The sequence below is a fragment of the Phaenicophaeus curvirostris genome, chromosome 1, assembly GCF_032191515.1.
Source record: "Phaenicophaeus curvirostris isolate KB17595 chromosome 1, BPBGC_Pcur_1.0, whole genome shotgun sequence".
NCBI lineage: Eukaryota > Metazoa > Chordata > Aves > Cuculiformes > Cuculidae > Phaenicophaeus > Phaenicophaeus curvirostris.
The window spans coordinates 180473707-180499903 of record NC_091392.1 but is presented as its reverse complement, the minus strand read 5'-3'; positions in this window follow the sequence as shown (position 1 = coordinate 180499903).

Here is a 26197-nt window from a genome sequence, read left to right as displayed (position 1 = left end):
AAAACTGGTTGTGAACCTTCCTTGGATCAACATGAAAGAAGCCTAAGGTTATGGGGTACCAAAGCTGCCAATAGATGAGACTCTTTGATGTTTTTTATGGAAAAAAATGGACAGAAACTTTTTTAGTTTCACATTATCATGTTGTGTTGTATGTGGGTTTTTTTCCAACTGACCCTGTGATTGTTGATATTAATTAAAGTGAATGGCAGATTATTTTCTAAAGGCTATAATTTAAACCACTGGTTGAATATAGACTTGAGTGTAACATTCTTCAGCTCAAACCACAAGGTATGCAAGCTGGGAATGAGCTCTATTTTTTTTGCTGTTGAAGGACAGATTAAATATTTTTTTATTAATTCTAATGCTAGCAAAGAAAGTAAGATCCCCATTTTTCCTCTTATTTCTCTGTACACTGAATTGATGTATTCTACCAAGCTGTAAAGCTGCTTTTAAAACCCATTCTTTTTCATAGAAATATTATACTCCTTTTATTAGTTTCAGTTGATAAATGGATCAAGAGTCTTTGAGGATATTGTATACTGTCAGTGGAATACATCTTTCAAATGCATCCACTGCAATGGAGTTGAAAAAATATATATCATGAAACACTTAATAAAAAAGATACACAGATTTGTCTTTTACAAGATCATGGGACTTGAGTCTATCTCCAGGGAGGAGCTCCAACATGAGAAAGAAATACATAGTTCAAAAGCCCATGTTTTCAATTTGCAGCCACATGGTTTAAATTATCCCTGTATTTATTAAGGGCACTAAATGGGCAGCTCAGTTTAGAGGAAAGGGTCATTCAAGTTGAGAACAGTCATGTTTAATCCCTCAGCTAGCTGCAGGTTAATTGTACTTTAAGATGTTGAATTTTCTTTATACAGTGTGTGTTAAAATACCATGAGTCACAGCTGGAGGGTTTTTGCCATTTATTGCTGTATATTTTTCTAGATCTCTCCGTTGTAAACAACAATAGAAAATTGTTAAAATACCTGGCCTATACGCCTCACAAAACCCATCATATTGCCATCTCTTGCACTTCACATGTGCACACTCTGCATTTTGTGCTCATCTTCTGATTTCCTTGTCAGTCTGTGTCAGGGATTTTCATGTGATCAGAACCTCAGAGAAGCAGTGTAAAATGCCTTTTCCATTTTATGCTGTGGCCCAGAGATAGTAGGGGTTTGGATATTGTACATACCTGCCTGTGAACTTGCTAACTCAGCACTTCAGGAAGGAGAAAAGAAAATTAACTGAAATACAAACCCCAAAACTTAAAGCAAACAAAAGAACATTTCCAAATGGACTGGCAATATGAATTTTAAATCTTTTCCCCAAAGACATCCGTTGATATGAAAACAAGTAGCTCTTGGTTATCAAGGCATTTTATCCAAATGCCACTGTTCATTTATTTTAGTGGTTCATCCACAAACAAGAACTGCTGGGAATTTAAAATACATTTCTTGTTCTATCTATCTGTTAGTTCATCCAGGCAATAGATGCTTTTGCCTGTCAGATGCAAATGGATAGTTGCAAACATCCAAAAAGCCCATTTTGTTTGATGCAGACCTGAGATGTTTCTTCTCTTCTTCAGTTGGGCTGAAGCAAAAAGCTGAGGAAACTCACATCCAGCTTTAACTTTTGAATGATTTAAGGAGGAAAAAAAAAATCCCTACAACTCAGAGGATTTCTGAGCCTGGTCATGTCTAAATTCACTTTTAAATTCAAATAAATGTTTGTGGGAAAACTGCTTCCCCTATTCTCCTAGCACTCATAACTTAATTATAGTAGCCGCTAGGCATCTTTAACTTTCATGACCAGCAGATCACTCTGGGTCTCAGTGACCTTGGCAGTTGTAATAGGGTAATATTTTCACAAGGATGAAATGTTCTTGAATACATTTCTCCATTGTACTGGTGTTCATAGGCATTTCTCAGTGGATCTGCCCCGCAGTGCAAATATAATTCTTCAGTTTCACCTAGGGGTTTATTGACAAACTACAGAAAACTCAAGTTTCCCTTCCTTTTCCTGAGACTCACCCTCTGTGAGAAGGAAAAGCTGCTGGTATTCTTCCTTTAAGCCCTCCATCATCAGTGGGAGTCTGGACCAAAGGTCTGTGCCCTGGAGCCTTTGAGAATCATCCAGTGGCCACACATCCAAACAGAAAGAGGAATGCAAAGGCAACAAAAGAGAGCAAGGGGCAAAACATAAGAAAACATTTGGGGTTTTTTGAGATATTTCAGTGTAAAGTTTCATGTAAATTTGTTCCTAAGGTTCATTGCAGACATTTGTCAACAAAGTTTAATGAAGAAACCCAGGCAGGTGTGAATTAGTGTTTTAAAAATGCCACTCTCACTAGTGCTTAAAGCAATAGTTGTGAAATGCAGGTATTAAATCAGCAGCCTGAGAAAAATGCAGTCACCAAAGTCTCTGCATTCTTTTGTTGATGAATAACCTCCTGCTCTGCACTCAGGCAATATCTCTTTTGACAGGTTTCTCTCAAAACATCATGTCCTGTTCTATCAAATTAAAAAATCTCATGTTAGAAGAGCATGAGTTCATGATCTGTAGCTCATTTTTCCACTTTGAGTCATGAAAATGCTTGCCTTTAAATCACATCAATCTGAGTAGTCTATGAAGCTTTCAGGGAAGCATAAGATGTCCAGCTATTTACATTCTGATTACATTTGTCTCATTTAGAGAAAGGATGCGCAGCTTGCTTTTCCGAATGCCATATGTTGGCTAAGTTTGGGTAGCCTTTCTCAGTTGCAAACTATCATGTTACTCCTAGAGGAATCATGGTGGTATCATACAGCAAGCATATCAAGATCAGCCCTTACCAAAAGAAAAAAAAAAAGATAAGGGCTTGCATTTGCATTCTTGCATTCTGGAAGTCATTTTCTTGGACAAGGGAAGAAAAAGCCCAAAGTACTGGAACTCTCACAGAGACAAGAAACAGGTCTTCCCAGAAAATGTTTAAGTTGATTTTTCAAATCTCTGAGTTTGAACAGATTAAAAACTGATGCATATATTTTCCTAATCTGTGAGCTCTCATGAAACGGAACAAGAACCCCAAATCATTTTGGCTTCCATATCTGAATCAAAGGCAGACTGATCAACAAGATGCAGAAGGTCTCAACTATCTCAGATGGTTGCAATGGGCTTAATGGGCTTCAGAGACTTTTGCACCTAAACCACAAAGTCAGTCTTGTTCAGTTGTGTAATGTATGGAAATCTTCATGCTGAAGAATTCATTAGCTAGTACTAGCTGATACGGAACAAAGACAGGCTTGACCTGCTAGATTTTCCCTTATGCACAGGAGATTTCTGTCCACAGTGCTGGTTTTCCTGAGAAGAGATAGACAATTTTTGTTTAACCAAGGGTTTCTTTAGCCAAGTGGATTTATTTAAATACACTGAACCCAGTTTTGAATGTCTGATGTAAATATTCCCACGAGAGTTTCTACTCAAATAGTGTTCCAACACATCCATCTTGTTCAAAAGGGATATCATGCTGCTGTGACTATACAACCACCACAATACTCATTATAAGGTAAGAGCAGTCCAGAAAAAACTTCAGTGCTCTGGGTTCATTTTCTATATAGCTTTGTGAATTTGAAATTGAAACTAGGGGATTTCACTGAGGGCAAGAACTGGAGTGCTAACAGTACACTCTGAGATGTTCATCTACTCAGAAAGCTTCAGGCATCTCTGAAGAGAACGATAAGAAGCTATGTGCTGAAAGGGAACTGCTCGCTTGTTAGAAACAAGAACTGTGGTCATGTTTGCAGTCCCTTAGCAAAGCATACAAGTGCTTGGTATCGCCAGCCATGCAGGGTCCCACAACTCTGGAAGATTTAACAGTGAAGAAATCAGCTATCTTTTGCATAGTGGCAGAAGTCTAGAGGTATTGTGCTTAAACCTATGTGATCTATGGGACATCAACATCCCATTCACTCATTAATGAGAGACAAATTCAGGTCTTTTTCTGTGGCCATTTGGCAGGAGATAAATGTTTACCTCTCCAAATCAGGAGAATTCTCACCATGTTCAGAACTTGCCTTTAAATTCCTTGAGTCACAGCTCATGAAGATTACAGGACGTCTGCATCTTCCTTCAGGTTCCAAGGTAATTATAACCCCATATTTAGTGTGTCAATTAAAAGCCAAAGTCAAATGTACATGCTGTGTTACTAATTGAAGTACATAGGTACTCCAAATGCCATGTAAGCTTGTATTTAAGATAGAATAGATTACCTTGACTCCCCTACCCGTGCCTGCAGATGGGGTCAAACTGGCCCCATGACAGTTTCGTGAAGGTTTAGACCCTCTGGGTGATAAGAAAGTAGTCACATGTACAAGAACAAGACTAATACTTTTAATATAGTAGGAGTCTTTTATTCCTTTTCCTTTCTCTTCAGGTGGTTTCTGTGTGATTGACAACAGTGTATCTCATTCTGCCATGATGGATTGCAGCATTTTTGAGGAAAAAGGTAAATATGCGACCAATCAAAGATCAACATTTTGAGGGCTGCACAGTTTAATTCCTGCAATGATCATGAGAACAGAGGATTAGCAGGAGGGATGAAAGAGGTATCCCAAGTACAGAAGTAACCAGCACAGACCCAGAGCCACCAAGAAGAAACTATTTTTCTGCCAACAGCTAAAATAAGAAAGGATTTGCCAGTTTTAAAAGACTCCAAGCAGCAATGTGTTTGCTGTCTTGTCCAATATTTTTGTCCCATATCTGATTACCTTCATTACAGAGAGAACATAAAAGTTGTGCTAAAGGGTTATTACAAATTTAACAAATCATGATCAATAACGCTATTCTTTTGCTTTGTTGGTTCTTATTTTAAAATTCATTATTCATTAATTTTATTTCTCTAGGTTTAAACAACACAACAATCAGTTTAACCACTGGGTATAAATTTAGGTTGGATTACTGAAGGTCATCTAGCCCAACTTGCTCAAAACAGGTCCAACTGCATCAGGTTGCTCAGTGTAGTCCGGCTTTAAATGCCCTCAAGAACAGAGATGCCATAACCTCCCAGGGCAACCTGTGCCAATATTTTGTCACCCTTTTTGAGAAAAATCTTTCTTTGTGTCCATTGGGAAGTCCTTCATTGCAACTTCAGTCTGCTGCCTCTCATCCTATCAGCATATAGAATCATAGAATCATAGAATAACCAGGTTGGAAGAGACCCACTGGATCATCGAGTCCAACTATTCCTATCAAACGGTGCTCTTTGATTAATTACCTACCTTTCCAAATCTCTAGCATTTGCAAAGGTTGTCTATCCACCCCAACAATCATCAGTAAAACTAAAATGTTTAAGTATCTTTAAGTCAAGTGAAAAGAAACATTAAGGCAAGCAAGTAATTGGTACTTTCACGTTTTTCCTTTAGAAAATTAATTTAAAAAAAAAGTACTGATAAAAATATACTTTTCTTAAAATATATCTCTGCAAGGAGTATAGCACTGTCTCCCATTGGCTAATGAGTAACTGTTCCAACAGCACATCTTGCCTAGTTGGCTTGTGGATCCTCAGTGTCAGGAAATAGTCCTTGCCACTTTCCAAAAGCTTGTTGGATTACCTGTGGTCTGCCACATTGCTCATTGAGGTATTTAAAGTCACCCATGAGAGCCAGGGGCTGCAACCATCTTCTTCTGGCTCTCTGCTGACTTCTCACAGACTGATAAAAAAAAGAAATGAAAAAGCCTAGTAAAATGGAAATCTCAGCTGATGAGTCTTATGATCAGTGACCAACGGGCTTGGGATTTCTGGTTTTATTGGTTTTTTTCTTTTTTCAAACTGGACTATTTTAACCACAGCATTTTGGTGAACATCCATTGTCCTGTATTCTTTTGATTCACCTACAGATAACAAAATGAATGTATACAAGACTTCAGATGTCCCACATTTTCATGTTATGTTGGAAATTAATAATAATGATTCAGATAACTCCTCGGGTAATAAATTTCTGTCTCCATGGCATAAGCTAAGAGTTTAATTTTAGCAAATTATACCTATCCCTCTTTGTTACAGCTAACAAAATTCCTGCCCCACAGCATTTCAGACAGGCACACATAAATATTAAAAGAAGTATTTATCAGTCTTTCTACCTTTTTATATGAATGTTCATAATTTTACCATATGTATCTAGCAGTGCACTTTTACCTGGCACAGGACTGTTTTAGATCCTAACTGGCTTAAAAAAAACACCTTATCTTCTTTTAACTCCATTGGGATCATACCTTTTTTTATCTTAGTATATTCTTTAATGTCTTATTGTTTCTCTGTTTAACTAAGGATTTTTTATCGTTCTACATAACCCTTTTTTGTTGATAAATTCATGGAGTTTGCAACAACTAGTGCAATATTCTTGAACAATTCCTGATTTTTCTCAGTGCCTTTTCACTTGAAATGAAAATGCTCTGTCAGTTATGCCAGCAAATGCTCTGAGCTTTGGAAAACTGGCTGTATTAAAGTTCCAAATGTGCAGATTTTTGGTCAATGCCCTATTTAATTTGTATAATGTAAATTTAAATTGACTGCGATCTCTGGTACCTCAGCAACTGTGCTCTTTTGGGTCTATAACTGACACTTTCTCATTCAGCAGACTTCGGTCCACTATCGAGTTACCTCGTACTGGATACGGGAACTTCCTGTTTTGAGGAGACATTATTATTTATAGAAACACTAAGGAAATTTGTTATTGGCCACAGGAGATCAGTAACAAATGGCCCTCAGGTTGAAGTCATCTGTGATAAGTCTCTTCATTGCCTTTTGACTGTTGTTGTTATTTCCCATGTCCCCTAGAAATTATTAACAGATGCTTAAGGAATAGATCATTTTCGCTCCTAGAGATTCGTGCTGGGCTATAAAAGACCCTTACCTGTAACCTGTCTTTTGCTTCAAATAATTATGAAACTCTGGGCTTTCATATTTAAGCAACCTTAAATACCTGTCTACAGGGTATGAAGAACTGGAGTATGGAGCTTATTAGTAGAGACCCCTGAAAACTATCTTAGTAACCTGGACAATGCACAGGATAGTAAGTGTCAACTCTGTGAGCTTATTAGTGTGGGCCTGGGGCCAGGTAAACATGGCTAAATTGCATCTGTGCACTCCCTTTCTTCCCCCAGCATACACTCAGCCAGCTCAGGTGTCTCTGCACCTACCATCACCCCACTTTCCCCACGCTACAAGCACCAAGGTTAACATGGAAGAGTGGACTCAAATATCTCTGCATCTGCCAGTGTGGTCAAGAACAGAACCTTCTGTTTTTCTCTTTCCATCCTTGATCTGAAGCCTTGGTTTTCTGGAACAGAGGCAGGACATGGCCAAAGATTGAATCAGGAGGGAGAAAAGCTGACAGCGCTGGCTGTCTTGTCTTCATCCTTCTTTTTACCATTCACTATAGGCACTGTTTTAAATTACACAAAAATAGCCTATAAAGCTCTCATCAATCTCACTTGTACAAATGCAGCTTTTCGACATTAATCATTTACAGTGACACGAGTAAACAATGCCACATGTGGCTGCAGTGACGGTGCTCTTCCAGTATACGTTTATCCCAAGGTGCACTGGTTTTGCACTGAATCTTACTGTCTTGTTTCTCTCTTTAAAAAATTCTGTAGAAAAGAAGCTGTACAATCACCTTTTAATTTAAGAGTCAAAGACAGGAATATTCAGGGAGCAGTGGATCACAGAATGCCTCTGCCAAGAAAAGGAAAGTGCAGTATTTCAGCCTTTCTGCACTTTTCCTTGCTTTCTCTTTCTGCTGGTAAAGATACCTGAATTAGCTCTAGGTAGTCCTGCTGAAATATTGGAAATGAGGTGGTTTTGTTAGCACAGTGTGCCACAAAAATCTAACTTTACCTGCCTCTGAGCAGTGGTAAAGCTATACGTCTTGCTAGTCCCTGGACCAACTTATTGTCTGCATCCGAAGATTTTTTTTCACCCAGTGTAACTTTTTGGGGTAGGATTGGAGAACATCCAGTGGCTGTTCAAAAAACACCTAATTTCCATCTTACACTTAATGAGTCATGCTAAAAAGTCCTGGGCAGGCTTTAATTGTCTCTTATTGTTCTGTGCTCTTTAGATACACTTTATACTATTTTTTTATTTTCAAAATATAGTTCAGAGTAGGAGAGCTTCAAAAGTGGGAGGCTGAATTTCAAACCCACAAGCATTCAGATCCTGGGGTGTAGTTTGGACTCCATCCCCACAAAAAAAAACCAGCATAAAAACACTCCCTGTCGCTGCCAGCTCTCCTGATTTATCCAGCATTTCACAAACGTAAAGCTGGTATTCGAGTCCCAACTTGGAACGAATAGACTGAACACAAACCTCAACTTTCATTCCTGCAGGAGAAGTTTCCATTCCTCCTGTTTGCAGAGGAAAGTTTGAAAGCATGACCTGACTGCACTCGAGCAGGCTGCTGGGGAGAGAGAAGGAGCTGACTCATGATTTTTGCTACCCAGGGATCACAGTGCTGGGACACTGGCCAGGCAGGAGCAGAATTTGAGACTTTGGAGCCTCATTCATTCTTATGACTGTGTTGTTGCTCTGGACGATGCCACTTTTTGCTGGAATGGAGGCCAAAGCAGAATGTTTTGCTTTAGAGGAGAGATGTCTTTCAGGTGTCCTCCCTCCTCCTAAACAAACTTCCCTCAGAGAATGGTGTGTTCAGAGCAATGCATACAGAAGACCCTTGGTGCTTCATTCCTCCTAGTAAATGACTTTAAGCAATATTCCACTAACACATTTGCCCATGTGTCAGCTGTTTCAGAGGGATGCCTGGCTCCCGCTGAGCCCAATCAGCAGGGTCCACCTCCTAAGTCATGGGTGTTGACTGTGCTGACCTCAATGCCAGCATTGCTCACAAACTTCCTCTGTCAATGGCCCCTAGCAAAATAACCCAAATGGGACCATCCATATTTGTTCACTGTCTTTACACAGAGTTCGACCTCCTGACAAATCGCATATTAAAAAAATAATAAAATACAACTGCCTTGATTTTAAAGAACCTCCTAAGTAAGGGCATAAAAGCATTAAATATGTGATACAAAGGGATAGTTAGATAGGTGTGATGCTACACGGCACTGAAGTATGCTGGAATAGCGACAGACCAACTCTACCCTCATGACTGAGTAGGAAAAAGGAATGAGAGAGGGAAAGTGGTGTCATCTTTATTTCAGATATGAAGAAAAGCAAAAATAAAAAAGAAGTTGCTAACACAAAAGACAGGATTTCTAGTAGGATTCATTGTTATTTGAACTCCACTCCTGCTAAAGCTGTTAAGAATTTCATTGCTAATCTTAACTTTCATAGAATTAGGCCAATGGAGAACACCTTTAGACATGCCAAGCACAGAATCATAGATTCATCTTTGTGGCCCTCCTCTGGACTCATTCTAGCAGATCCATGTCCTTCCTGTGGTGAGAACTCCATAACTGAATGCAATGCTCTAGGCGGGGTCTCATGAGAGCAGAGTAGAGGGGCAGAATCACATCCCTTGTCCTGCTGATCATGCTTCTTTTGATGGAGCTCAGGATATGGTTGGCTTTCTGGGTGCAAGCACATACTGACAGCTCATGTTGAGCTTCTCATCCACCAGCACCCCCAAGTCCTTCTCTTCAGGGCTACTATCAATCCATTCTCTACCCAACTTGTAACTGTGCTTGAGATTGCCCTGACCCAACTGCATGACCTTGCATTTGGCCATGTCAAACTTCACAAGGTTCACAGAAGTCCACCTCTCAAGTCTGCCAAGGTCTCTCTGGATGGCATCCCTTCCCTCCAGCACTGTATCTCCATCATAGAAGGCCACATTTGTCATGCACAATTTGCCCCATCCACCATGTTGGATGTCAGCAATCACCTCCTTTTTTTCCATGTGCCTCATTATGGTTTCCAGGAGGAACTGCTCCATGATCTCACCACAGAGGTGAGACTGACCAGCCTATACTTTCCCAGGTCTTCCTTTTTTCCTTTTTTAAAAATGGGACTTGTGTTCTCCCTTTTCCAGTCAGTAGGAACTTCACTAGACTGCCTTGACTTCTCAAATATGATGGATAGTAGCTTAGCAAATTCATCCTCCAGTTCCTTCAGGACCCATAGGTGCATCTCATCAGGTCCCATGGACTTGTGTACCTTTAGGTTCCTTAGAGCACAATCCCCTCCTGCAGTTCAACTACCAAGCATATTTTGACTGTTTAAGTATTAAGACCAGCAGCAACATAATCTCATCTTAAGAAAAATCCTGGCTACCTGTAAGAAACCAAAACCTACATTTAAACTGTGCATTCTGTGACTGCAAGAGGAAGGTGTTGGCAGGAATGGGTGAGCAGCAAGAAGCAATCCAAGAGGACTAGCTGAGAACAGAGCACTTTGCTAGAGTTTCAGCTGAACAAACCTTGCAGGTCTACACTACTCCTTCATAGCACTCAGTACCCTGGGTACTGGCTATGTGCTGGGTGCTGAGCTACTTGCTAAGGGATCAGGACTAGTTCTGAGAAGCAGGGGTGCTGTACGTGCCCAGGATCTGGATTTCTCCTGACAAATTCCATACAGCTAAGCAGCTATCTGGAAAACTGCTTAGGATGAGAAACAGAAGGAAGTGAGGGAGGGTGGCAAGTAGAGAAGTGACTTGTACATGTGTGTAGAAGTAATTTGTGTGTGTGTTGTGTGGGTTTTTTTGCAAGTTTGCATTATTTTTGTGGCATTTCATTTCTTGCTGTTGTCCTTACTTTTGGGTGTGGTAGACTGAGCCTTGCCCTGTGTGCCTGTAGGAACATTATTCTCTGGGCAAAATTGCTTTTTCTATTTCATTGTAGCATTGTGGTTATATATTTATTTCATAAGGAGAGTGGGTTATTTGGCAATTTAAGTTCGTATTGTGAGTGTGGTCCCTGTAGATAGTTTTCTTCTGGATTAAATCTTTGTGAGCTGTTATTTCTCTCATACTACACCAGCGAGCAGCACACCATTCTCCTGGGAAGAATATTTTTTATCTCCCGTTTTGTCACCAAAGCACCAATTTCATCTGAGTCATCAGCTACACTTTGTGGGGACAGTCCTGAGTCCATCTCAGGACAAGGGTCTTGGTTGCCACCATAAGCCTCCTGAAAGAGTGGCACAGAACCCTGCATGGGCTAATTTCCCTATTCATCTAGCCATTCACATGGCTAGATGGCTTCCAGTACCACAGTCCTCTGGCCAAAGCTAGCCCAGATATCTGTATTGGGGTTGCATGGCAAGGTTTTCGTAGTGAGGAGTCTGCAGTGATGGTTTCTGCCAATGCCCACCAGCTCCAAGACAGACCCACCACTGGCCAAGGCTAAGCACACCAGCAATGCTGGTAGTGCCTCTGGAATAAAATATGTGAGAAATGGGGGAAAAAAACTGTATAAAAGAAGCTGCAGCAGGAGAAAGGAGTGAGAATATGTGAGAGAAACAACTCTGCAAACACCAAGGTCAGTGAAGAAGGATGGGGAGGATGTGGGCCAGGCACCATAGTGGAGATTCATTCCCTAACAGTCCATGGTGAAGACCATGGTGGAGTAGGCTGTCCCATTGCAGCCCATGGAGGTTAGTGGTGGAGCAGGGAGTATGGAAAGTCCTCTACCTGAGAAGGAAGGAGTGGCAGAAACAATGTGTGATGAACTGGCTGCAACCTCCATTCCCTGTCCACTTTAAGGGAGAATGTAGAGAAAACTGGCAGTCAAGTTGAGCCCAGGAAGAAAGGAGCAGTGGAGTGGAGGCATTTTAAGGTGTAGGTTTATTTCTCATTGTTCTACTCTGCTTAGATTGGTAATAAATTAAACTCATTTCCCCAAGTTGAGTCTGTCTTGCCTGTGATGGTAATTGGTGAGCAATCTCTCCCTGTTCTTATCTCAACCCGCAAGCATTTAGTTATATTTTTAATCCGCAGCTTTTGTGGGCACCTGACATCCAGTCAGGGTCAACCTCACACAGTATCTCTCTCTGGAGAGTGATTGACTGTGGAGCATAATCCTACCCCAAAGTGTCTCCAGAGTAACCAAACAGGGAAGAGGAAGGGACAAAGAAGTTGGCAATGGAAAGCTGTAGCAGATTCCACACAAAGCATTTTTTCAATGCCTCATAGTTACACAAGGAGGAAAGAACTGTCATTTTCTGTTCAATCACAGAGCAAGCATGAGAAGGGGAGTATCCACATCTCCTGTGGCAGGCATTTATGTTGAAAGGGAACCCCCTCTTTACACAGTGAATCCTCTCACTTTCCAGAGTGCAAATAAGCACTGTAACATGTTTTCCCTCAGCTGATTATGGATATAAAGCTAAGGAAAATAGCCTCTTAATTTAGGTACTTCAGATATGTGTCTGATATGCAGTGATATGAATGTATCTTTAGATCAAGAACTGCTGAAGAATTTAAAGTATGAAACCCTTTGCTATCCCAAAACATATATCCTGCAAGGAAACACTGAGTGCTCTATGGTTTGCGCTGATACCCTGTCCATTAAACATGTCCTGATCATACAATGGGAGATGGAATTTCTAGCCAATAGATCAGGTCACACCTTGGTGAATCAACTCCTCAGACTCAAACACCTGGCAAATCTGACCTGTTTCCCATCAAACTGGGAGGGGGTGGGGGTGCCACTGGCCATACTGCAGGCAGACATCCCACCTGGCAGCAAGGTCTGTGCCTCTGGCACCAGGAACACAACCCAAGGCAAAGCTTTGCCTCTGGCTACAACAGGAACAACAACTGTTGCAGAGCCATTACTGCAGAGAAGCAGTAAAAGTCACACATATCACACCACAGTATTACAGGCACAAATTAAGTCTGGGCTGAGGCCCTATAAAAAAAAATGGCCCGTTAGGTTTAATTTAGAATCTCTTTCCCTGCAATTACAGAGCAGATTGACAAAACAGACTTTTTAAATCACCTATGAAATTCAACTCAATGACGGGATACCAAAAAGACTTCTTTTGTGTTAAAGTGTTAATTATTAAAACATGACCGAACAGTTAGTTCAATTTACAGCATTACCATTAGAAGGAAGACTGGAAACAATATGCACGTTAAAAAGCTATATTATATGTTCTGTTACTTGAAGAGTCTCTGAAGTAAGAAAAGACAAGTTTTGGAGCCAAGAAATTCTCTGGAATGGTGTTAGTTCTGCTTTTCTCTCGGTACAATCTCATTTATCTGAAATGCTAGAGGAAGTAAAAATTATTTGGCCAACAAAAGATTCAAATCATAGAAAGAGAAATCCCGGGGAAGTGATTCAGTCAAACATTTGAACAGACAGGAAGCATCAGATGAAAACATCAATCACTCAGGTAAGTGGCAGTTCATTATGCTTCATTGTTAATTTGTGTCTGGATTTCTTGTTCTTGCCATTTCCCGTTCAATGATCACTCAGATGTCTTATAAAAGATACAGTACGCAATTACAGCAGGTTTCCAAAACATTCAAGAAAAGACTGACACTTTTCTCCTCAAAAGTCATCACTCTCATCTTAAAAAGCTGCTTTGCTGAACTAGGGGATCCTCTGTGCAGTGAGTCAAAAAGAAAAATCACAGAATCACAGAATTATAGAATCATAGAATGCTTTTGGTTGCTCAAAGCACCATTCAGCCTGACCTTGAACATTTCCAGGGATGTGGCCTCCACTACTTCCCTGGGAAACTTGTTCCAGTGTTTCACTACCCTCACTGTAAAAAATGTCTTCCTTATATCCAGTATAAATCTACCATTCCTTAGTTTAAAACGGTTACTCCTTGTTTTGTCACGACAGGCCTTGCTAAAAAGTCTTGTCCCTATCTTTCCTATAGGCCCCTGTTGAGTACTGGAAGGCTGCTACAAGGGCTCCCCAGAGCCTTCTCTCCTCCAGGCTAAACAATCCCAGCTCTCCCAGCTTGGTGGCTCTCAGCTATCAAGGTTGAAATTCAGTGTTATTTTCGACGCATCTAAACATGTATCAGAAATGGTGTGACCAGCAGGTCCAGGGAGGTTATTCTCCCTCTGTACTCGGCAGTGGTGAGACCGCTCCTCGAATCCTGTGTTCAGTTCTGGGCCCCTCACCACAAGAAGGATGTTGAGGCTCTGGAGCGAGTCCAGAGAAGAGCAACAAAGCTGGTGAGGGGGCTGGAGAGCAGGTCTTACAAGGAGCGGCTGAGAGAGCTGGGGTTGTTTAGCCTGGAGAAGAGGAGGCTGAGGGGAGACCTCATTGTTCTCTATAACTACCTGAAAGGAGGTTGTAGAGAGGAGGGTGCTGGCCTCTTCTCCCAAGTGACAGGGGACAGGACAAGAGGGAATGGCCTCAAGCTCCGCTAGGGGAGATTTAGGCTGGACATTAGGAAAAAATTCTTCACAGAAAGGGTCATTGGGCACTGGAACAGGCTGCCCAGGGAGGTGGTTGATTCACCTTCCCTGGAGGTGTTTAAGGCACGGGTGGACGAGGTGCTGAGGAGCATGGTTTAGTGTTTGATAGGAATGGTTGGACTCGATGATCCGGTGGGTCTCTTCCAACCTGGTTATTCTATGATTCTATGATTCTATGATTCTAATTTTGTGGCAACCTGCCTGGAGTCCACAGGTCACGTGAAGCAGCTGACAAAAGCGTCAGCTCACGTGAAGCAGCTGACAAAAGACAGAAGCCAAGATTCCCACCGTGTATAAAAGAAGCCCATAGGGAGCCCATGGGCCCAACAGGGCAGGCAGACAGGGTGTGGCACAGCAGTTTACATGGCAATTCACACAGAAGAGCGTGCAGAGAGTCGTTCAAGTTCTGCCAGCTTGACCAGGGAGCAATGGTTCAGTATTGGAGCCAGTTCTGTTTAATATCTTTATCAATCAACTGGATAAGAGGGCCGAGCGCACTCTCAGTCAACTTGCAGAGGGCACCATGTTGAGCAGGGATGTTGATCTGCTTGAGGGAAGAAAGTCTGGACTGATGGGCTGAGGCCAACTCTATGGGGTTAAACAAGGCTAAGCATCAGATCCTGCACCTCAGTCACAACAACCTTATGTAACACTACAGGTCTGGGGAGGAGTGTCTGGAAAGCCACCTGTCAGAGGTGGACCTGGGAGTGCTGGTTGACAGCCATGAGCCAGTAGTGGGCCAAGAAGGACAACAGCATTCTGGCTTATAGCAGAAATGATGTGGCCAGCAGGAGTATGGAAGTGAATGTCCCCCTGTATTCGGTGCTGGTGAGGCCACACTTTGAATTCTGTGTTCACTTTTGGGGCCCTTAGTACAAGAAAGATATTGAGATGCTGCAGTGTGAGCAAAAGAGGGGAACAAAGCTGGCAAAGGGTCTAGAGCAGAAGTACTATGAGGAGCAGCTGAGAGAACTGGGGCTGTTTAGTCTGGAAAAAGGAGGCCGAGGGGGGACCTTATCGCTCTCTACAACTATCTAAAAGGAGGTTCTTGGGAGGTGTGTGTTGGTCTCCTCTCCCAAGTAACAAGTAATAGGATGAGAGGAAATGGCCTCAAGTTGCATCGTAGGAGGTTTAGATTGCATATTAGGAAAAAATCCTTTACCTAAAGTTTTATCAAGCACCACAACAGGCTGCTCAGGGAAGTGCTGGAGATCCCATCCCTGGAGGTATTTAAAAGACATGTAGACATGGAACTTAAGGACATGGTCTAGTGGTAGGCTTGGCAGTGATGGGTTAAGGATTGGAATCGATGATCTAAAAGGTCTTTTCCAACCTAAACAATTCTGTGATTCTAAGTGTTTAGGTCAGCAACAGCAAACTGCTGTGAAGCAAGAACAGAACTGGATCCCATGACTTTCTATGTTGGTTTTTTTTTTTCCTTCAGTTCCATTTATTTCATTTACAACCTCCAGTTCTGTCCATCTTCCTCATTGCCGAGTCCTTAGTAATAACCCTATTTCCTTAGTTCTTTTCTCATAATTAATTCTCCTGAAATAACATGAGGAGAGCTTTCTCTTATTGTGTCCTCCTTGGAAAAGGACAGAAGATCAGTTACTCTCATTGAAATTCCATGGGAAAAGGAGAATTTCAGAACAGGTTTTCACACAACAGTTTGTAATGACAGTGAGAGAAGGAAAAGCACTTTTTTGCATGCTCCCACACTCATAATTGAGAAAAAAATACTCAGATATCACTGGGAATTACTCTCCTCAGTGCTTATTTCTAATCGATTTTCCTGAAGTCTAGATGTTATCATCTCAATGATAACTACTGCAGCAATATGTAGACATGCACACTTTTCTACTTTAGAATTTCATAACTGCCTCTTTTAAGTTAGCATACAATATAATCAGTCAGCTGTGGCACTAATTAACTGCTGCATTGTACTGTGTGACAATATAGGGAAAAGACTTAAAATTAATTCTAGTTCAATGGAAAAGATCCCTAAGAAAACTGTTTATTGAATGTAGTAATTGCTTTTACTAAACATATTTTACACTTGACGTAATTTTACAATGCTTTTGCATTAAGTGATTATTTGATTAGCAATAAAAATGTCCCCATTGCATTTTTTTCACCTGATCTTTGTAGAGCATTTCTACTGCTATGTAAGTCTGTAAGTGCAAATAGCATTATTTCTGCTTAGTGTATGGTTGAATTAGGACCAGTAAAGAGTACAGGAGCAGTACTTTGATTAAAAATACACCTCTGGGAGTGGGGGAATTAATAGCACTCATTTATCCATACAGTATCTAAATTAACTTTCGTTTTTCTCCCTCTCTTCAGAATAACCTTTAACTTCAATGATTAGAGCAGCAGTAAGTGACCTGGGAGCAGAAGGCACATCTGAACCACTCAAGGATAAGGGCAGTTTCCTGATTTCTCCACAGGTTCTCCACCCAGATCCAGTCTGATTAGTTTCAAAAATAAATATGTTTTGAGCATTGCATTTCTGCTGAATGTCCCATTCAGCTTTAGGGCTCTTTACTTGTCTTCTCAATTTTAAAGGGGCTTTCCTATCCTCCACGTACAAGGGGACCTAGACAAACAATAATGCTCTGAATTTGGATGCAGTGAACAGGCAATAATCAGAGACGTTAAAGGCTCAGTTTAAATACACCAGCAAACAAGCCAGCATAAAAACCATGAAGAACAATTTTCTCTGCTCTCTTTCAGTCATGTTTCTTGTGAAATTAACAATAAATTTTTTCTTTTTAAAAAAGCAAACCTCAAACAACTGTGACTTCTTAACTGGATATCATTCCTTTAAAGCCCCTAGGATATCAGCACAGAGACGGATTTGCCACTGATGTAGCTCAGCATAACTCAACCACAGAGCCGTATATATTAACTGAAGGTCTGTCATGTACCCTTCTACTATATGAAGATCTGCTAGTTCTTAAACAATGAACAGGACATTCTACTCACTTATAAGCATCCTTTCTTTCTCAAGAACTTCTTGCCTTCTTTTTTTTTTTTTTTTTTTTTATGTTCGTTAGTGCCAGCCTTGTTAATTTATTTTTGTGTATGCAGCCAATGCCCAAATTTATAGGCCAAGCCAAAAGCATGGGCAAAGCAGCAATTTTTAATAACAAGAAAGCTCAATGTGTATCAAGTGTAAAGGTGTTTAACCGCCTGTGATGAAATCTCCTGGATCCCTGAGAAAATGCTGATCATCAAAGGAAACATTGAGTATTCTAGAACAGCAGAACTTAAGTAAGCAGAGGAAGCCCAATGGGAAATCAAGAAGGTCAAGAAAAAATTATTCTGGAAGGAAGATTGAGGTCCTGGTGCTGTTTAGTCTAGAGAAGACAAGACTAGTGGACATGGTACAGTGGGGAAAAAGCACCCCTCCATGCCATGCTGAGTATAGCAGAAAGACCAGAGCAATACAGGGGCAATACACTTCAACCAGTAGGAAAAGCTTTCCAACCACAGGCACAGGTATGGGCTGGAGGTATCTGCCTCCACTCAGAGGAAGATCAATGGTGGATGGTCTAAGCACTAGACAGACATCAACCAAGAGTGACAGCAGAAGTGCTGTGGGCCAGGTCAGCCCACTGCATTGTTGACTCCATGAAAAGACACACGTTCAGAGGGAGCATGCTCTGTTATGAGTTGGAGAAACACATCCTTCAGAGGATTAAGAGATGATGTAGGAAGTTGAGACCGCAAGTTGCCAATGAATACCAGACGGCCGATGAGGGGCTGCCAGCTCATCAAGGGCCTGACTCAGCAAACGGCTCTGCTGCTCGGCTTTCTGTGACTGTAGCACCGAGAGTTTACTGCTCCCACACTACATCGCATGCCTCAAAAGACAGAACAATCTTTTTTTCTGTTTTTGTTTGTTTGTTTGTTTTTAAAGCCAAGGGAGATCCTAATCCAGTGACTCCTAAATTGTGAAGACAGAAGATAAGCAGTGAGGGAGCAGGAGAAGGAATAGGACTCCCTGTGCTTCATGTCCAGCTAGACACACAAGATTTATACAGGCATCTGGGATCTGTAAAAACGACTGCTTGCCTGTCTTCCCCCCGCCACCCTGCTACTGTGGAAACCCTCCTGCAGCAGCAACAAGCAGCACTGGGGTTTGGGCAATGGCATCTGTGCTGGGGCTCCTCTTCTGCCCCACTTGCCCAGTGCTAGGCAGAGCATCCCTCCTGCAGCTGGAGAGGGCAGCGGTGGACAGCCCCTCACCACCTGCCTGCTTGGGGAGAGGGAAAGCTTCCCAGTGTGCAGGTAAGGGGAAGAGAGCAAAGAAAGAGGCAGCAATGGTGGGAGTTTGTTATAGACAGGAAAAAAATGGGTACTGAGTGAGCAGGAAAATCTGAGAGGCAGCACCATGAGAAGATAACAAAGGGGTGAACTGGTGGTAACAGTTTGCATCTCCCATGAACAACAAATGAGTGCTCAGTCTACCTCCTTGTTTCCTGCCAGCCTTGCCCAGGTTCTCAGTCTTTTGTTTTCACTTTCCACCAGTACATGAACACAACTGCACCCCAGCAGGGCCCATGGCCAGTAAGAAGGATTTTTTTTCTCCATTGCAGAAACAGCTGGTGAACAAGGATGTTCCATATTGTATGCAAATTCTGATGTTAGAAAGAAAGTTTCTCCTCTGAGGTAGAGAGACAAGACTGCTGCAGGTTGTCCTTCAAAGGAGAATGAATTAAGACTATGCAGAGCTGATTTTTTGTAAAACAATTAACCAGGCCATGTCCTGAGGTTTGGACCACAGGATCTAGTGTGCCCAGCAGAGCTGCTGTGGCACCCTAAGAAGCTGGCAAACCCAGCAGGTTGCCATGAGCTCCCAGGGAAGATGCATGACAAATCTCCCTGTAAAGGCAAGGACACCTGAAGTTTTCCTCAAGGCTCCTTTTGCAGGACAATGCTTGTTCACCTTCTCCAAATGTCCAATCAGAAAGCTTGTTGGTACATTATTCCCTTTCTCACCTGCCATATTTTGTCTCCTTTGTTTACCTGGTTTTACATTGTTCACTATAAATTTTAATGCACTGCAGATAGCCTTTCAATGAGTGTATTATTAAAGATAAACTATTAATGTGTTCTTCTTAAGAAGAAATAATAGGGTTAAGTATTTGCATGGCTCATTTATTAGAAAAATGTGTGCAAGTAACTCAAGGAGTTTTCAGTGAGTTACTCTTTATGAACTAGATTCAATCAAGATTTTGCCTGGCTTCCAGGCTGCAATAATTGTCCAAGGCAGCTCAGCCTCCCAAGCCTTTGTGCCTGCAGTGGGCTGATGCTGCTTCTCATGGCAACAGAGCACGTACAGGGTCTGTGGCACTGCTCAGCCACCAAGCAGCCAAACCCAGCAGATCTCCGTGGGTGTGAGTTTTATGCTTGCTGGGAAAGCAACCAAAGTGACACAGAACGGGGTTATCTGAACCAGGGACTCAAGGAAGAGGTCCCCAGGATTTTGTGTGGCCTCTTTACCACTCCGGTGCCATTGTACCACAAAGACTTCCTCAGGCTGGTCAGGTCAAGCATCAGAGAGCACCAAAGGTAGGTTGAAATGTGCCAGCTCCTCAAGGTCACCACGTTTCTCTGTGCTGCACATGATACAGCCAGGGAAGCTGTCTCACTGAGTGTGTCTCTGGATCTTACAGGCAAGAAAGAGTCCTGCTCAGCAAGCTTTGCCACTGCCCTAACTGCAAGCACCAGAAACTGGACTTGTCTCTTCCTCTCCCTCCCTCAAGGGATTTTTCTTATTTTAAAACATGATATTTTTGGCCAGAAATAACTGGTTTTCTTTACAGCCTAAATGTATTCTTTCACCATTCGTAATCTGAAATGTTCTCAAGTTGGTGTATAGAAGATGTTTTCAGTTATTAGAAACTGACTTTTAAAAAAATTTCTTTTATTAGGATTAAACAGGCCAAACCCCAAACAAACCATTTCAGGTTGACTACCCCCTCTCATGTACTTGAAGTATAAAAAAGAAATAGGCTTTGTTGAAACAAAGATAAATGTATAAAATGCTTTTTGGCCCGTTTTTCACACAGCTGCAGTCAAAACTTCTAGTTCAATTAACTCTTCCCACTTTTCCTTCACACAGCCTACCCTATTCCAAGCACTCAAACAGAAGTTGTAAAAAACATCTTTGAGTAAATAAGAGCTACCTGCCATCTGCAAAACAGAACACAAGAAAGAAGAAATTAATCTCTTTTTAATCTGAAACAGAAATTGCTATTACAAGCACTGAAGTTTCAGCACACAGCCCCACCCTTACAACTGCCAGTGTTGGCTCTGCTTTTGATAAATCGAGCCACAAACAAAGAGCTAAAACCTTTGGCAAACCATATACCTATGAAACAAATGTAGCGTGAATGAGATGAGGGGCCATCTCCCTGGTTGGAATGCATTGCTGTAGCTTTACTGAAGTCAAAGCTGACACAACTGGAACAGCAGTAGCCAAGAGCTGGTGTCCTGGGGTCTCTGAACCTTGGAGAAAATATTTAGATTTTATAAAATCTTGCTTATTTTAAAATTAGATGGCCTCTAACAGCACTTATTCACAGGTATAAAAATTACCAAGACACGGCATCCATTGGATGAGTGATTTTTAGCTCCTCAACATGTGTTTCACGTGCTGGAGGGAATAAATTAGGTTAAAATGAAATTCTGTTCCTTTACCTGATCTCAGAGAAATTACTGTGACAGCAGAGACGCCTCAAACAAGACAAGTTTCCAAGGGCTATTTTTAATGCTGCTTATACACAGAATACAGACCACTCTGACTGCACTGGCATGAACAGTTACCGGAATGAAGTCATGAAGTTCCTAGTAACTGAGACCTGGGTTGCATAAATTTTTTAATTATTATTATTTTTTTTTCCTATTTTCCTATTTACTGGAAAAGATGCAATTCTGGCAGAAGGCTTGTTTCCTGAGTGGCCTGTGTAAGCATCCCTTTCTTAGGCTCCAGTAGCAGACCTTAACAGACCACCTACTTTACAAGCAGTTGCCCTCTATTGCTTCCAGACATATCTGAAGTCTTTTCCTTCCCTAAGTCTGTTGTGTTTATCAAACCAGCCTTGTTTCATCCTGTGCCCCTTGGCAAACACCCTATTCTGTGTCCTAGCTCCCTTGCTCCTGTGCAGAGCACCCAGCAATCAATGGGGACCTACACATCACAGCTTACAGGCTGGAGGGCTATTAGCTGTTTCAGAGAAGAAGGATCACATGCCTCATGACTGTCCTCTCCTCCTTTTCTCCTCCAGGAACAGTCTGCGGTAGCTCAGCTCACCCAGTTAATGGAGCCTTCCGGGCACAGGGCTCCCATGCTGTCTGGGAGCACTTCACCCTTTCCCAGAAGGTCTGACCCCACCACAGCTCCCTTGTCCCTCTCAGTCCACAGTAGCATTCAGATAGGTGTGGCTGAGCCAAATGCTAACTCAGCAGCACTTCCCACCGTATAAAGCCATGATGGGCTTGCATCATGAACAATTTGTACAGTCCTGGTTGTTCTTCCACCTCCACATCTTAAAAAAGGTATACTGGAAATTGGAAGAGATTCAGAGGAAAGCAGTAAGGCAGAGTCAAAGTCACAGAGTGGTTTGCACACAAAGAATAGCTGAGTGCCTTAGAATGCTTCAGCCTAGAAAACAGAAGACCTGGGAGATGAGGAAAGGATTTAATACTGTCGAAAAATCAAACCATCTCAAATAGCATGGAAAGAGTGAGTAGGAAATGCCTGTTCAATGCCTCTTCCAGTGCAAGAATTCAGAGGTACACAGCTGGTGATTGGATCAAAACCACAAAAAAAGCATGGTTTTTCACAGGGTATTGTGTATTTGAACCATGGATACTAGGAGTCTACATGGCTTCAAGGGGAGGATGGACACGTTTAAGGAGTAAAAATCCACTGAACGTGGCTTGGTATACTACCAAACTAAAAATGGTTGGATGCATTCAGGAAAGAAGCACGTGCACGTGGCCCTCCTGCCACAGACATCCAGCCACTGCTGATCCCTGTGAAAAACTTGTTACCAGACTAGACAGACCTTTAATCTGGCCCAGCATGATGTTTCCTATCTTTGCTACCATATAGTCCCTTCTGCAGAATCACATCCTTCCTTTTTTCCCAGTTTATCCCATTGGTACAACATGAAAACACTGAAGTATCACAGTCCTTCCTCTCTTCTTCAGGTTGTGGCACAGCATCCCAACACCCAGCCCATTCTATTGGGTATAAACCCCACATTTTTGTGCTCTCTTCTGCTCCCATCTGCCTCACAGCACTTATGCCATATCCCAAAGGAGTTTTACCTCAGTCCAGTGTGTCCAGAACAGACTCAAGACTGGTCAACTACAGAGGTGGGACATGGTAGTGACCTCCAGGGAACAAAAAATTGCAGAGAGAGAGAAGGAAGGAAGAAATGGCTTTGCTCCAAGAAGACACATTTTTCATCCTATAGGAGGCTAAGACCCCTAAGGGGGAGTGATGGGGAAAGGTACCCCCATGGTGAGGGGGAAAGATACCCCCATGGTGAGAGGTCAAGAATGTCCCCAGAGAGGAGAGATTTCTGCATTGGTGCCTCTAAGGACTGGTCAACATGTGCCGTTGTAACTGTTCTTAGGACATTCAGCAATTTTTACTTTGGCTGTTAAAGGCAACTCGGAATATGGATACCCTGGCAGTGGCTGGCCCAGCTCTGAAGGCTTTATCTGAGCCCTCACAACGGGCGCAGGCAGCCAAAATCTTGCTGGGCCACCCTTGAGCTCCTTTAGGCCCTCAGCCTGGAGCAAGATGCCTAGCTGAGGAAAAAACATTGGCATAAGCTGAATAGATAGATACATTTTCTTTTGGGTCAGCCCAAACCATTGTAAGTGATCCGGAATGAAATTTTTACTTTTGAAACAAAAGCCTCTTCCTTGTGTTCTATTTCAGTGAAAGGTTATGGTAGAAGTGTGTTTGAAAAAGATCTGCTCTGCTTTTTGCATTCAAAGTTTCTTTCTGAATTCAGCACGTTTGGCACATTTATTAACTGTCCCCCAAAACCTAAATTAGTCACTCAGCTGTCCTCACTACGGGGTCTCAACATATGTCTTGCAACCAGACTGCAACATGGTGCCATAGTGGGTTTTATAACATAATCTTGCCCACAATTAAATAACCTCATGTTGGGAATATACATTGAGGCTTATGTTGTTGGAACCAGAGGTAGCAGCTGCACAGCAAGTGGGGTACAGGCAGTGCCAGAGCACCAAATACATTCAACACCCAGATATGATTTGGTACAGTTAACACCCAAGTGCCAACGATCCTCAGTACTTAAGGGTAATTTCATCCTTGTGTCCAAAATCAAGTAGGAAACAGGGACTTTGTGGAAGCAGAAAATACTACCTCACACAGCTACTTTGCTCCATGTCTCTGAGCACTTTGGCTCTGCCATACCCCTCCTCATATCTCTGGAAGGCTCTAGTGTTCACCCATGTATATTCACAACTATGCATTGGTTTCAATAAATTATCTTCTAACGTCTATTTCACTCAAATTAAATTTGTTTAACTAAGTTAACTTTATTCAGGCCAATGTTACGTTCTTGTATTAAGTCTTTTTCAAGTGTGTCCAAAGGTTCTTGACGCTCTGTCGAACATGAGTCACTCAGAAATCCCAAGAAACTTTGGGAAAAGCTGAGTCTACATTTGAAACAAACATGCTAAGTAACTTGCCAGTATATCATACTCAGCGCTAGAGAGATATCATACCTTAAGATCGTACAACATTTGACTGTAGGATCACAGGATCACTGTAGGATTCTGTAGGATCACAGGATAGGAATGTAGGCACCCTAAAGTCCTGAGTCCTACAAGATTCCCATGGGTCCCATAAAAAGCCCGTTTCTCGTTCCCACCTAGAGAGTCCATTGTAGCAGAAACTTGTCTATTGTTATAAGACTTCCACCCTCCCCGGAGATCCAGCTTTATATTTTTTGTTTTCACAAAACTGTTCACCACAGTAGCTCACTCTGCAAGTGCACCTCGTCGCGTTCAGTTAGTTCACCATTTCTACTTGTCTCATTAGTTTCCCCCTCCCCTTACACAGATAAACCACACTGGCTGTGTTCAATGACAAGCAACATGCCAAGGAATAGCTTCTTCAGAAGGGTAGTGTCCTACCAGATTTATCTAGGCATTTAAATCACATTTTGAAAAAATTCTCTCAGTTACTGATCTAATGAATGTAAATTTCCTAAAAGTTTTTTTCAAAATGGGAAAAGGAATGAAAAGCTAGAATTATTGCCTAGATTTTAGTGTTTGTCTGATAGGTTAATATTTTGATTTTGAATCCTGATAACGGGACTTTCCTCAGGTGCAACCCTACAAGTCATCAAAGTATATGCCCCCTAAACATTGCTTTTAGTTACCTGGTCTCAGACATAACCAACCTGAGCGGAGAACTCCGCTCACACTTAGCAGGGGCCATGCCAAATCCACCTCCCATCTGATCTGCTGTTTGTGTTAGCTCAGCAAAGAGGAGATAGCTGTGCCTGCGTTCCTGCATGGCCAGGGTCTGCAGCCCCACAGCCTGTGCTGCACGGGCAGCAAGCAGCTCACAGTGTCTGGTCCTCACGAAACCCTTACTGTGTATATCTGGCACGCCTGGACACTGCAAAAATCAAAAATCCCATTTTCCACTTCTTTGTTTATTTTTAAAGCTAAGCCTTTAACCTTCTAGGTAGCAATAATTTTCCAGCCATGAAACAGGCATAAAGGAGTGAGGTATGTGTCTGTCACAGCCCCAAACCACAACTGAGAGCTCTGAATACCCTCTCTCAATAGCCCCACAGGATGTCAAAGCCAACCTCAAATGGTATGCCCTCACTGTCCCAGCTAAACTTGTGTGTTTTGCTGGAAAAATGGGATGGTGTGGCAGAAGCCTGACATCAAGATCAGGTAGATCTGACTGCATCTTTTGCTTAAAGTAAGACTTCATAGAATACAGAAGGGCGTTTTCCCTTGAAACCTGGGATTTATTAAGAGATCCTATCATAGATAGGATGGGGAAATCCACAGCCAGGAGGCTGAATTGTTGAAGGATTATCCCAGAACACAAGTTATGATTAAAAGCATACTTTTGTCACAAACACCTCCTTTTTTTCTCAATTAATCTTTATACAAGTTTATTTGTTTATAAATACACCAGAATGTAAGTTCTCAGTTGGGAAGCACAGTGAAGGAAACATTGAAAAATTGATTTTAAAACTCCATTATTGAAGTTAAACTAAAAACTACTTTGAATCCATATTTAGCAATGTCTGTCCAGCTTTTACCTTCCCCACTGCTGTCTACTTCTGCCTCCCTCAGAGAAGCATATCCTGGTGCTGAGGGCATATTGCTTCACTGACTTGTTTTCAGCCACGGTCAATTTGCTTTTATGAGAGGCTGTTTATGCTTCCTTCAAAGAATATTTCTCTAAGTGCTATAAGGCCATATTGTCTCTTGGCATTTTGGTACAGTCTTCACAAGCCATGATCTCTTGTACCTTTTCATTGAACAGCTATTTATGTCTTCATGCAGAGATTTAAAAACCACTCTCACATGCTTCAAACGTGACTAAGTAAGTGCGTGATGTCTCAGAAACACAGACAAGCGATTTTGATGTAGATATGGCTGTGTCATCTTCCCATAAGACTGAAAAATAAGGAATTGAACTTTTCTTAATGGGGCTTTTCTTTGTAGCATTACAGCATGAAATGGTGTCAATTTTTGCCATGCTCTGGAAG